The following is a 13,445-nucleotide window of genomic DNA, read 5'->3' as shown; positions in this document are numbered from 1 at the left end:
TACCTGGTATAATGACGGAAGAATTGTGTCTACGGACGGACGTACGGACAGACATACGTAAATAATTCAACGTTTTCACATTTTTTCAAAATTGGGTGAAAACAACATGCATATTTTATTTAAACTACTGTATATGCGCATATTTCATACGTTTTTATTAGCATACTTGCCTAAGTTTAGTAATAAGTGTAGGAATAAAACTTTTATTTATACAAACGTTAATTCGAAAACAGCACTTATTTATTTCATGTTCTCTATTCAAACCTAACTAAATATTTAAAATAATGCTCGAACATATTTTGTAATTATGTACTTGTTTAGTTTTTAAGTTACTTATACAAATTTATTTGGTCTTTTAAATACCTTTTTTAATTTGTGGGTAATTATTTTAAAATTTCTTGGACAAAAAGTTGTATTTACATATATAGTAACTTCTGTGTAAATTTCAGATTTTTACCTTTTGTAATTTGAATAAAATAAGAGAAGTTTGACGTTATTTATATTGGTTTCCTTATATCTCGCCAGCGATTACTCTGTGAGTGACGTCATGCGCTCGGCAGATGAAAACTCGTTTTTAGGAACATCCGGGCCTGGTTAACGACTGACTGACTTAACATAAAGGACAGGAGATTATGCTTACTTAGAACTGTGTTGCCAAGACGTTCCCGAATTAAAATAAATGAAATATATATTCATATTGGCGCAAACAATACCAAGTTCAGAGAAATCTTTACAAAGCAACCTAAATTTATAGACGAGAGAACTTGCAGACAAAGGAATGAAAATAAAATTAGCAAAGACCAAAACTTTACTTATTTCCAAGACACTGAAAGAAATCCATATAAACCTAGACGGAAATTTAGTAGAACATATGAACGATTTTGAATATTTATAAACTATAATAGACAAAAAATGAACAACAGAATTGCTAAAACATCATGATTATATCACTCCCTCACTACAGGTTTCATTAGCAAAAGAGAAATTAGTGAGAAGACAAAAGCGACAGTATATTATATACCTCCCTTCTCTGCTTCATGGAAGTGAAACATGGCTGGCTTTCCTAATAATTAAGCTTGAATTATCACATCTTTATTATTATTGTAGACATTTAAAATCCTTATTAATTGAATTACATTAAACTTACCACTTATAAAATGTTTACTTTTCATATTTTAATTTTAGTTCCCTTATATCTGTTCTTCTTGTGGCTTTTATCCATTGTCCCCGGCTTTGTTTGGATAATTCATTTAAATGTATTGCATGGGGAGCCTTGGGAACAGTACAAAATAAGACTTTTCCCTGTCTGCCCTACTCCCACAATTTACAACAATACAAGTTACATGTATAAGCTTCTCAAGAAAGCCCTTGCTACTTGCAAACTGATAACTGCTATGGACTAATTTAGTTCTGTAGGCGATAAACTACTTTATATTTGATTTGCTATCACAATTTCGATGTGCCCCGGGAGAGATTAAATGTCCAGCAAACGACGGCAATGTTGCCAGATTCCTTTTAGCGGGAATTTTAAAATTTTATAGCAGTTTGGTTTTAAATTTGACAGTTCTGTTTTGTCAAGTCAAAAATCTTAACCTTACTTTTACAAGTGATTAGGATTATTATTTTATTTACATATAAATTGAAACAATAAATATTGTGCTGTGTCATAATTTAAAACTCATTATGTTGCAGTCTTTTCCAGTTGATAAAATTGCAATTCAAAAACTTTTAGGTAGGTAGGTGTAACTTCCACATTACATATTATTTATTTTTTAAGTATTAAGGTTGATGTTGATATCAAAAATTTAGATTTCAAAGATAGTTTTATGTAGGTAGATACTAATAGAATAATACTAGATAATAGATTAGATACAAAGTAAGCTGTAAGTAGTATAACTGCCCATGTAATCACCTGTTATGTTTTTAGATTTGCACTAGATTGGCACAGAAAGAGAACAGTACAAGAACATGAAACATCTTATTATGAATGTATATGTAAGTGATCCTCAAAAAATTATTTTACAAAACAAGATAGAGAAAGAGCTTTAAAATCCCAAGGATCCTGCAAAATGTTTATTTGGTGTACTAGTCGAATAATAGTATCTAAAAATATTGAAACTATTTTAAAACATATTACGGACACGAGGATGATATAGAGCACTTACATAAATACCAAAATCAGATAAATATCTCTTCAAAGTTTATTTTGAGACTTTCTTCAAAAATGTAAGTAAAATATTTGCATATCGACGGCGGAAAGGTAGGACTTCGTAACTGAAAAAATTTTATAACATGAGTTAATTCAGTTTTCGCTTTAGAATAAGTGTATCGGCAGCTATTAAACAGCGATTACAGCTGGGAAAGTTTCCGGAAGGCTTCTAGAAGGCTTTCCCAGCTCTAAAAGCTGTTTAATAGGTGCTGATGCACTTATTATAAATCGAAAACCGAAGTAACTCATTTTATACAAATTTTTCAGTTATGAGGTCCTGCCTTTCCGCCGTCGATATACACAATATAATTTAAAACAAGAATGTTACTACTAAACCACTTTTTTAAATATTACTCATGAATATTTACTACATTTTACAATTTCAAACTAGTGTGTTTGATTCTCCTATACCTATATTTTACTTTTTTAGTAAACTTCAGACTGTTCAGGATAGCATAATAGCATAGGAGGCGAATTAAAAAGAATTAATTTACTTACAAGTAAAGATATCACAAACATTAAACTATCTTATGGCATTAATTTGAAAGATGGGTATATGTACAATGATGATGCAACCAGTGTTTATTTTTGGGTTGAATGCTTACAGACTCATGTCCAATATTATTTTACAAACAACAGGGCATCCCTAACAACACACAACATTCCAGGAATGTACTACCAAAGTTCTATCAATATTTGAATGTCCTGGACATTTAGGGAACATTCGGTGAACATCTGATTAAATTATTCCTGGAATGTTACCATAAGACATTCTGTGAACATACTACCAATGTTCCTGTATGTTCATTTTCAAATTCACGACGCATGTATTTGTGCATGGTGCTTAGAGAGGGCATCACGTGACTAAAAACGACGAATGACCTCACTTCGGCGCTTCGGGCTTCGGCCATCTTGTTGGCATGCATCTTGGCTTGGCCTTGGCCACCTTGCCGTGCGTGATCGTTGTTTGTTTTTATTTGTGCTTTTTAAGAATATTTTTTTCATTCGGATACTTTTATAATAACCTTAATAGTATTATTAACATAGTGCATAAAATCAGTTGGAGTAGCAGAAGCAATGTAGATAAAAAATCTGCAGGAATAACGTTTCATTCAAAGGTTTGTATGCAAATATGTAAACAAAGGCATGCCCCTATTTCAGAAAATATCCATTTATTATTTTAATAATTGCGAATAAGCCACAAACTTGCTTATTCCTAACTAAAATAGTAAATAGAGATAATAACAAACGGATTATTTGTAAAATTAAATTTTTTTTTGCGTTTTTGCTAATGTATGCGTTTATAAACAGGATGGTAGACCACACACTATAATAGTACCAACTAATGAATACACAGTATGAATAGTATAGTCGGTTCGCTAAACTTAGTCTCAGACACAACTGGCTAGTGATTTTAGTAAATAATTTTGACAATTTGGTAAAATTGGCAAAAAAATAATAACTAAATAGTTAGTAATTTTGGCAAAATTGGCCAAAAACAAAAAAATTACCTACTAAAATCACTAGCCAGTTGTGTCTAGGGAAACGACTATACTAATAAACAATTTCTAAGCTGCTTTGTATAATATTTTGTGAGTTCATTAATCATATTTTTTATTTAAAACTAAAATTTGTTAATAATGCTCAGTAATGCATATATTTTGTATTTTTAGCTTTCCAGAAGATCCTGCGAAGAAGGCATGAAGTATTGATCAGATTTGTTAATAGAGCAGTATGTTCAAAACATTTTTTAGAAAAAGATATTGACAGAACTTCACTTTCAACTGTTCGTTTGAGAGACTGTGCTGTTCCAATAGCTTATATCACACAGGTAATATGCTTAACCCGATTAATAATACAATTACTAATATACAGTTGGAAAAATTAAAGAATAGGGCTTTTCATTTACAGTCATTTGTTTCGAGCTTCTGTCATATGTCTTATAATCCGTGTTGTATTAATATTATACACAGATTATATAACATATGATAGAAGCTCGAAACAATTGACAATCGATGAAAAGCCCTATAGGGCTTTGTTCATTGTTATTTGTTTCGAGCTTCTGTCATGTGTCACATATATTAATATATCTACGTCATACGTCTTTGGTTTGTATCATTGGTTATATCAATAACGTATGACGTAGATATATTAATATTATGTGACACATGACAGAAGCTCGAAACAAATGACTGAATGAAAAGCCCTATAACCATGAACGATCACATCAATCACTTATTTTGTATTTGCTGTCTTTTTCTATAAATCACAAACGTTTGTTATAGAAAAAGATCATCATCATCATCATCATTGGCTCGACAGCCCTTTCTGGGTCTTGGCCTGTTCCAGGATTCTTCTCCACTCTGATCTGTTTCGTGCTTTTTTTCTCCAGTTTTTTATTTTTAAGGTTTTTATATCATTTTCTATTTGTTCTAAAATAGAAAAAGATAGCAAATACAAAATAAGTGATTGATGTGATCGTTCATGGGTATACGCTGTGAGCTTGTACGTAGAAGGAATATTTACAAATTCGCGAGCGCCACTAGTGACAAGTCTGTAAACGATTACTGGAAATTTGACATAAATGTCAAAGTGATTAATTTAAAATTAAAATTAAAAACATTAATTATAAAAAATATTAGTTTGTGAAAGCTGTGTTATATATTTTTACCTTAAATACACTTACGTTTTAAATACTGAATTTAAGTTTTTTTAATGTTCCGTAATATCTAATTATAAATTAATATATTAATCTTACCGCCATATACACGATAATTGTGAAAGTATACGAAGTAAGAAATTCATATTTTATTAATAGAACGTCAAAATGATTAGCAAAATCTTAAAAAAATCGATTATAATTTAATTACTTTTTTGCGTTGTAAATAATAAGCGATAACAATTAAATAATAAATTTAAAAATTACCAGTGAAAGTTGATTAGTAATCCGCTAGGAGCGACACCAGCGAAGCTCACAGCGTATAGGGCTTTTCATTCACAGTCATTTGTTTCGAGCTTTTGTCATGTGTCACATAATATTAATACATCTACGACATACGTTATTGGTATATACAATAATACAAACCAAAGACATGTGACGTAGATATATTAATATTATGTGACACATGACAGAAGCTCGAAACAAATGACAATCAATGAAAAGCCCTATTCTTTCATTTTTCCAACTGTAGATACCGTTGCTCTTCATTATCTACATCAGAGATCTAAGTTGACATTGTTGCCCAATTACAAAAAATTTTTGAATTCATTTTAAGTCCAATATATCACATAATTATTGCGAAGTAGATTATACAAGAAAACAGATTAATATTGAATGTAAATAAATAAAAACATCAAGACAAAAGATAAATAAAAACAAAATAGAAAACAAGAATTAAGTTATAATCTTAAGTTGAAGTAAATAATAAAAACAATAAATATAATAAAACAAAATACTTATTTGTTTGTGAAAAAGCTATTTCTTTGTGGCATTTTTGTAATTATTGTAACTATTTTAATGGGGAAATAAGCCACAATTTACTTGAAAAAATAACTTTATTATGGTTTCTACTTCCACATCGGACGTCGTTGTCAAAATACAAAATGTTTTATTATTTTCTTTATTAAAGATTATTATTTATTTAAATATTATTTAATTTATTATTTATTTTTTTATTATTATTATTTATTCATATTATTACCTGTAAATATTTCTTCTGATTGTAATTGTAAAGGATAGAAAAATTACCATTTATTTTATTTTCTTTTAGAAACAGCTGAGAGAAGTGGTCTACAAAAAACCAGGAAGGAAATGGAATAATATGTGGCTATGAAAGGCAAAAGAAAGGTTTACAAAGCAAATGTGACACATTTTTTTATAGGAATATCAGTAAATTACATTAAAAAAATGTATGAAAAGATTTTTTGCAATAAAAATGTTTATATTTATCAAGGATGTATTATTTGGTATGGCTACATATCGTCAGTGATGTGACAATACCTCCTATCTGTTTTTTCATGAGATTTGTAAGATAGACTAAAAACTTGTTTGGGCCACCTCCTGTTTTCATATATGTTTTGATTTGTTTTGCAGTAAATTTAACTATCTATTTACTACAAAACAAGTCAGAACTTACATATGAAAACAGGAGGTGACCTTAAAAAATGTTTTTCGTCTCCTGCAAACCTCATGAAAAAAGATATAGGAGGTATTGTCACATCACTGACGATATATTTCAGAGAATGTCTAAAAAATATACTGTGAATGTTCAAAGAACGTTCGTAGACATTCATGGAATGTTCCAACAAGACATTTAGTCTAAAAAATATACTGTGAATGTCCAAAGAACATTCATGGAATGTTCCAACATTCATGGAATGTCCCAACAAGACATTCAGTCTAAAAAATATACTGTAAATGTCCAAAGAACATTCGTATACATTCATGGAATGTTCCAACAAGACATTCAGTCTAAAACATATACTGTGAATGTCCAAAGAACATTCGTAGACATTCATGGAATGTTCCAACAGAACATTCTAAGAATATTTAAAATGCTGACACAGCACTTTCCTGGGACTTTCCAGGAACATTCGTGTGCATTTGGGGACATTCCAGGAATGTTTTGAATGTCCTGTGAGTACATTCTAGGAACATTCCTGGAATGTTTTGTGTTATTAGGGATACTAATGGATATTCATTCTGAATTTAATATTTATGATTTTTGTCTTATTTTCCTTAATACTGTGCCAAAAGGAAATGTTAATTAAGTGTGGTAAATCCTTTATCGCAATCGATGGAACTCATAGGCTCAATTCCTATGACTTTGAACTTATGAGAGTATTAGTAAAAGATGAATTTGGGAATGGATTTTGTACTGCTTTCTTATTTTCAAATAGAAAAAATACCTACTTTAATTTACCGATTTTTTAAATACATGTCTGTGTTGGTATTATATGTATAGTCAAATGTTTTCATATCAGGCATAAGCGACACCTTTTACAATGCCTCGTCAAATGTAATGGGTATTGCTCCTAATAGACTGTTAAGTGCCTGGCACATAGATAGGGCATGGTAAGTAAATCTTAATAAAATATCTGATTCTGAAAAAAATCCTATTATGTATACAAGATGTATTAATGATGGTTTAGAGAGTATTAATAGCTTTTTGGGTAGACTTCTAAGTGATGCAGATACATACAATTTTAGTAAGTATTTCCAGTAGAACTACTGCAATAACATCCAACAATGGGCCTATTGTTATAGGAAGGGGTTGTGGAATTAATACCAATATGACCATTCAAAATTTTCATAAAATTTTGGATAAAAGGGTATCCATTAGTTGTTATCAGTTAAGTTTAAAACTTGGCACTCATGGAGAGCTATACCATAATATATAATAGGTATATCTCATAATATTACATCTCATATTGTTCACTACAGTAGTAATGAGTGAGCCTGCATACACAGAACCATAATAATATATTATAGTTCGTGTATGCAGGCTCACTCATTACAAACCCTAACAACACACAACATTCCAGGAATGTACTACCAAAGTTCTATCAATATTTGAATGTCCTGGACATTTAGGGAACATTCGGTGAACATCTGTTTAAATTATTCCTGGAATGTTACCATAAGACATTCTGTGAACATACTACCAATGTTCCTATATTTTAAGTTGCGAAATAATACATACGTGTAAGAGATACAACATTACTTATAACATACCAGACAAACTAAGTGACATTTTAGGCCTACAGTGCAATAATATGTCAAATTTAAAGAGTTTACCAAGATTATAAACATACAAATGTAATAAAAATTATTGTTCGCGAATATTCAATTTGGAATGCGATTTTGTTAATAAAAAAAATACTTATAACTTATGCAAAACCCAAGAGAGGCATTTATATTTATTTCTTTTGCGTTCATTTTCAAATTCGCCGTGCATATATTTTTGTGCATGGCGCTTGAGAGGGCATCACGTGACTAAAAACGACCAACCATCGACCTCGCTTCGGCCATCTTGGCATCTTCATCTTGGCGACCTTGCCTTGCCGTGGATTGTTTTTAGTTGTTTGTATTATTTGTGCTTTTTAAGAATATTTTTTTAATTCGGATACTTTTATAATAGCTTTAATAGTATTATTAATATAGTGCATAAAATGGTGTCCTGTTTTTAACGCAGTTGGAGTAGCAGAAACAAATGTAGATAAAAAAATCTGCAGGAATAACGTTTCAATTATGACAGAAGCTCCAAACAAATGACTGAATGAAAAGCCCTATTAAAAGGTTAGTATGCAAATATGTAAACGAAAGCATGCCCTGTATTTCAGAAAATAAATTAATACTATTAATACCCTAATAATACTATTCATAAAAAATCTTTTAAGTAACGTAGATATAACAAAGTGAATAAAAGGCATAAATCAGAAGAATTATTATTTTATTTTATAAGTTAATAATTGGTCATATCCATTTATTATTTTAATAATAATTGTGAATAAGCCACAAACTTCGCTTATTCCTAACTAAAATAGTAAATAGAGATAGGTAATAACAAAAGGATTTATAAAACTAAAATAATTCTTTTTGCGTTTTTGCTAGTGTATGCGTTTATAAATAGGATGGTAGACCACACACTATAATATGCAGTACCAACTAATGTGTGTGTGTGTTCACAAAGAGGGGATGGCATTAGATAAACTTTTTGCCACAGATATTTACCAACTAATGAATACACAGAATATTATAGTCGATTTGCTAAACTCAGTCTCAGTACTAATTACTGTAATTTTGGCAAAATTGGCCAAAAACAAAAAAAATTACCTACTAAAATCACTAGCCAGTTGTGTCTGAGTTTGGGGAACCGACTATACTAATAAACAATTTCTAAGCTGTTTTATAATAATTTTGTGAGTTCATTAATCATATTTTTTATTTAAAACTAAAATTTGTTAATAATGCTTAGTAATGCATATATTTTGTATTTTTAGCTTTCCAGAAGATCCTGCGAAGAAGACATGAAGTATAGATCAGATTTGTTAATAGAGGAGTATGTTCAAAACACTTTTTAGAAAAAGATATTGACAGAACTTCACTTTCATCTGTTCGTTTGAGAGACTGTGCTGTTCCAATAGCTTATGCCACACAGGTATATGCATAACCTAATTAATAATACAGTCCGTACAATATAGATACTGTTGTAATTCATTATCTACATCGGAGATCTAAGTTGACATTGTTGCCCAACTACAAAAAATTTTTGAATTCATTTTAAGTCAAATATATCACATAATTATTGCGAAGTAGATTATACAACAAAACAGATTAATATTCAATGTAAATAAATAAAAACATCAGAAATCGAAAACCAGAATTAAGGTATAATCTTATGTTACAGTTATTAAGGTACCAAGGGTATTATAGGGATATACGTTGACCGAAAGCGTTATTATTATAATACCTGTGGTGCCTTCAACGTTTAATGCCCGACTAAATTATTCTTTATATGCGAAAAATTTGAATGAATTTTGAATTGATTAGTTTTTAAATAAGTACATTTACCAGTAACAGTAGTAACGTAATTGTGGTAACCATAGTTTTACTTAGGTTGATATTTGTCAACTTGACAGTATCTAAGTCGTTATTTAAATTTAATGCCCAAGGGCGTTATATCGTACTTAACAGACTTCGAAATGTCATTATTTGTCAAATAATGTACCAGTAGGACATTAAAGTAAATAATAAAAACAATAAATATAATGAATACTAAATACTTATTTGTTTGTGAAAAATCTATTTCTTTGTGGCTTTTTTGTAATTAATTATTCTAATGGGGAAATAAGCCACAATTTACTTGAAAAAATAATTTTATTAAGGTTTCTACTTCCACATCGGATGTCGTTGTCAAAATACAAAATGTTCATTATTATTATTTTATTTATTAAATATTATTTATGCATATTATTACCTGTAAATAATATTTCTTCTGATTGTTAATTGTAAAGGATAGAAAAATTACCTTTTATTTTATTTTCTTTTAGAATCAGCTGAGAGAAGTGGTCTACAAAAAACCAGAAAGGAAACGGAATATGTGGCTACGAAAAGCAAAAGAAAGGTTTACAAAGCAAATGTGACACATTTTTTTATAATATTTAGGAATGTCGGCAAATTACATTAAAAAATGTATGTAAAGATTTTTTGCAATAAAAATGTTTATATTTATCAAGGATGTATTATTTGGTATGGCCATATATCGTCAATGATGTGACAGTACCTCCTATCTGTTTTTTTCAAGAGATTTGTAAGATAGACTAAAAACTTGTTTCGGCCACCTCCTGTTTTCATATATTTTTTGACTTGTTTTGCAGTAAATTCAACTATCTATTTACTACAAAAAAGTCAGAATACGTACGAAACCAGAAAGTGACCTTAAAAAATGTTTTTCGTCTCCTGCAAACCTCATGAAAAAACATATAGGAGGTATTGTCACATTACTGACGATATATTTCAGTGAATGTCTAAAAAATATACTGTGAATGTTCAAAGAACGTTCGTAGACATTCATGGAATGTTCTAACAAGACATTCAGTCTAAAAATATACTGTGAATGTCCAAAGAACATTCATGGAATGTTCCAACAAGACATTCAGTCTAAAAAATAGACTGTGAATGTCCAAAGAACATTCGTAGACATTCATGGAATGTTCCAACAGAACATTCTAAGAATATTTAAAATGCTGACAGCACTTTCCTGGTACTTTCCAGGGACATTCGTGTGCATTTGGGGACATTCCAGGAATGTTTTCAATGTCCTGTGTGTACATTCTAGGAACATTCATGGAATGTTTTGTGTTATTAGGGAAAGTGAGCAATATGAGATATAACATATTATAGTATAAGTCTCTGTGCATGACCAGATTAACATGTTTGGTGCCCATCTCGAACAAGCTCCACTTGGCTGGTACCACATACTTAAATCATTTATTTAGTTACACAGTACTACTCACATAACGTATGTGTCGTCAGTACCTTCCGTAAAACCTTCGTGATGCTACCCATACGTCATGGCCACTGAATGTGTTAAAGCTTGTTAATGTAGGAGAGTTATACTAAAATATATATCTTATATTATATTGCCTTCAATAGAAAAAATATCTTATTTAAATTGTATCCATGTAAGTTTTGATTTAATGAAATAAACCTTTTAATCAAAAAAGTGTTGTTTACTTGTGTACACCTAGCAATATCCTGATCATAGATAAATAATATAGTATTACCGGATCCTGATATGCAGACGCCAATAGGGCTTTTCATCGATTGTCATTTGTTTCGAGCTTCTGTCATGAGTCACATAATATTAATGTATCTACGTCATACGTCTTTGGTTTGTATCATTGGTATATACCAATAACGTACGACGTAGATATATTAATATTATGTGACACATGACAGAAGCTCGAAACAAATGACTGAATGAAATGCCCTATTGAATAGGGCTTTTCATCGATTGTCATTTGTTTCGAGCTTCAGTCAAGTGTCACATAATATTAATATATCTACATCATACGTCTTTGGTTTGTATCATTGGCAATATCAATAACATATGACATAGATATATTAATATTAGACAACACATGACAGAAGCTCGAAACAAATGACTGAGTGAAAAGCCCTATATCATGTAAATACAAGTCATAAAGATGTCTTTCTACGGTTAAAATTTCACAGCCTAAAGACATCATTTATGTAACTTCTTAAGCCGTCACAAAATGACTGCAATAAGAAAATAGAATTTATTAACTCGCCTCGCCCCCAGGCAAAGTAAAGGTGCTAGGCCACTAAGAATGTTTTTTTCAATTTTTTTTATTTTGCGGCTTTAGCGCTTAGCTATTTAGCCAGATACATGATGAGAATTAATACTATTATAATACATATTAAAACTAATTCAAATTACTAGTAATTTTATTAATATTCTGAATAATTATGTAACCACTTAATACTAAAATAAAAAAAGTGTCCATCTATACTATCCCAACACATTTTCACCTTTGAAATCGTAAATTTCCATTCCCATTAAAAAATAATTTGTACTGTATAAGTATATTTCTTTTGAGCTTCATTTTTTTTTTTTCAAAACACTGCAACATGAGTTTTAAATTATGACACAGTACAATACTTGTTTCAATATTTACATGTAAATAAAATAATCCTAATTACTTGTAAAAATAAGGTTATATTAAAATTTAAGAATACAGAACTCCAAAGTGGCATTAGACTAATTTTAAAATTCCCGCTAAAAGGAAAAAGGTAAATCTGGCAACAGTGCCGTCGTTTGCTGGACATTTAAATCTCTCCCTGTCAGTTTAGCCATCCACTGGCCACCACTGACAGTTCATTGGAATCCCTAATTGGGGATTCCAAATCACGTGATATAATATGGCTGCTGGATGGCGAAACTGTCATCCATAGGCGTATCCAATATTTAAACCACTTCATATTTAATTTGCTATCACAATTTCACAAATTTCGCTACACAATCAACAAAAAAACAAAACAAAACAGGATATTCTTTACAAATTTGTCAATATTCAATGTAAACATTAGATACGCCATGACCACCCCCCTTAACTATGTCTATGGCCATGTCAGTTTAGCCATCCACCGGCCACCACTGACAGTTCATTGGAATCCCTAATTTGTCCAATTCGTTCCTTTATTTGCGCATGTGCAGGAAATGTCATATTGAATTTCGTGCCAAAATTTAAATAATGTGCAGTGGACCTATTACGGCTAAAAAAAGATTATTCTTTCTTTAACTAGTAGTATATTTTAACATTATTATAGATTATTCTTTCTTTAACAAAGTATTCATAATATCTAAATGTGCTTTTAAACAAATGTTAGTGTAGATTTCAATTAAATTATTTATCTATAATTATTTATAACTAATATTTATATATTTTAGAGAAAAAGATAAGGCAAGTCTAAACTATAAAAAATAGGTTAGGTTAAATGATATTTTCAAATATATTGGATAAGTAGATAGGAATTAAAATGGACCGATGTCAACGGGAAAGACGGTATTATTTTATCAGATTGTACACTTTAGTACAAATTTATTTTAGAGTGTAGTGTGCTTAAAGTGTAATGAAAAGAATTAACGGATTCGATGGTTGGAAATTCATGTCTAACAATAAACAAAACTTTTGTTTTCAATCTTCCCAC

General features: G+C 30.2%; 2 long non-coding RNA genes across 2 annotated transcripts; both read left to right on the top strand.

Annotated features, from left to right (window-relative positions):
* The first annotated feature begins 357 nt into the window (after positions 1-357).
* On the top strand, positions 358-6,157 carry LOC126888748 (uncharacterized). The gene is made up of 4 exons (XR_007699606.1): positions 358-1,732; positions 1,928-2,226; positions 3,883-4,040; positions 5,980-6,157. It is a non-coding gene; the product is annotated as an uncharacterized LOC126888748 (long non-coding RNA).
* A 1,588-nt stretch (positions 6,158-7,745) lies between these two features.
* LOC126888739 (uncharacterized) lies at positions 7,746-10,442 on the top strand. Its single transcript, XR_007699590.1, has 3 exons — positions 7,746-8,507; positions 9,212-9,369; positions 10,262-10,442. It is a non-coding gene; the product is annotated as an uncharacterized LOC126888739 (long non-coding RNA).
* Positions 10,443-13,445: the final 3,003 nt, after the last annotated feature.

This window comes from Diabrotica virgifera, chromosome 7 (genome assembly GCF_917563875.1).
Source record: "Diabrotica virgifera virgifera chromosome 7, PGI_DIABVI_V3a".
NCBI lineage: Eukaryota > Metazoa > Arthropoda > Insecta > Coleoptera > Chrysomelidae > Diabrotica > Diabrotica virgifera.
Note: the sequence above shows the minus strand (reverse complement) of the source record. Positions and strands in the feature narration are given on the sequence as shown.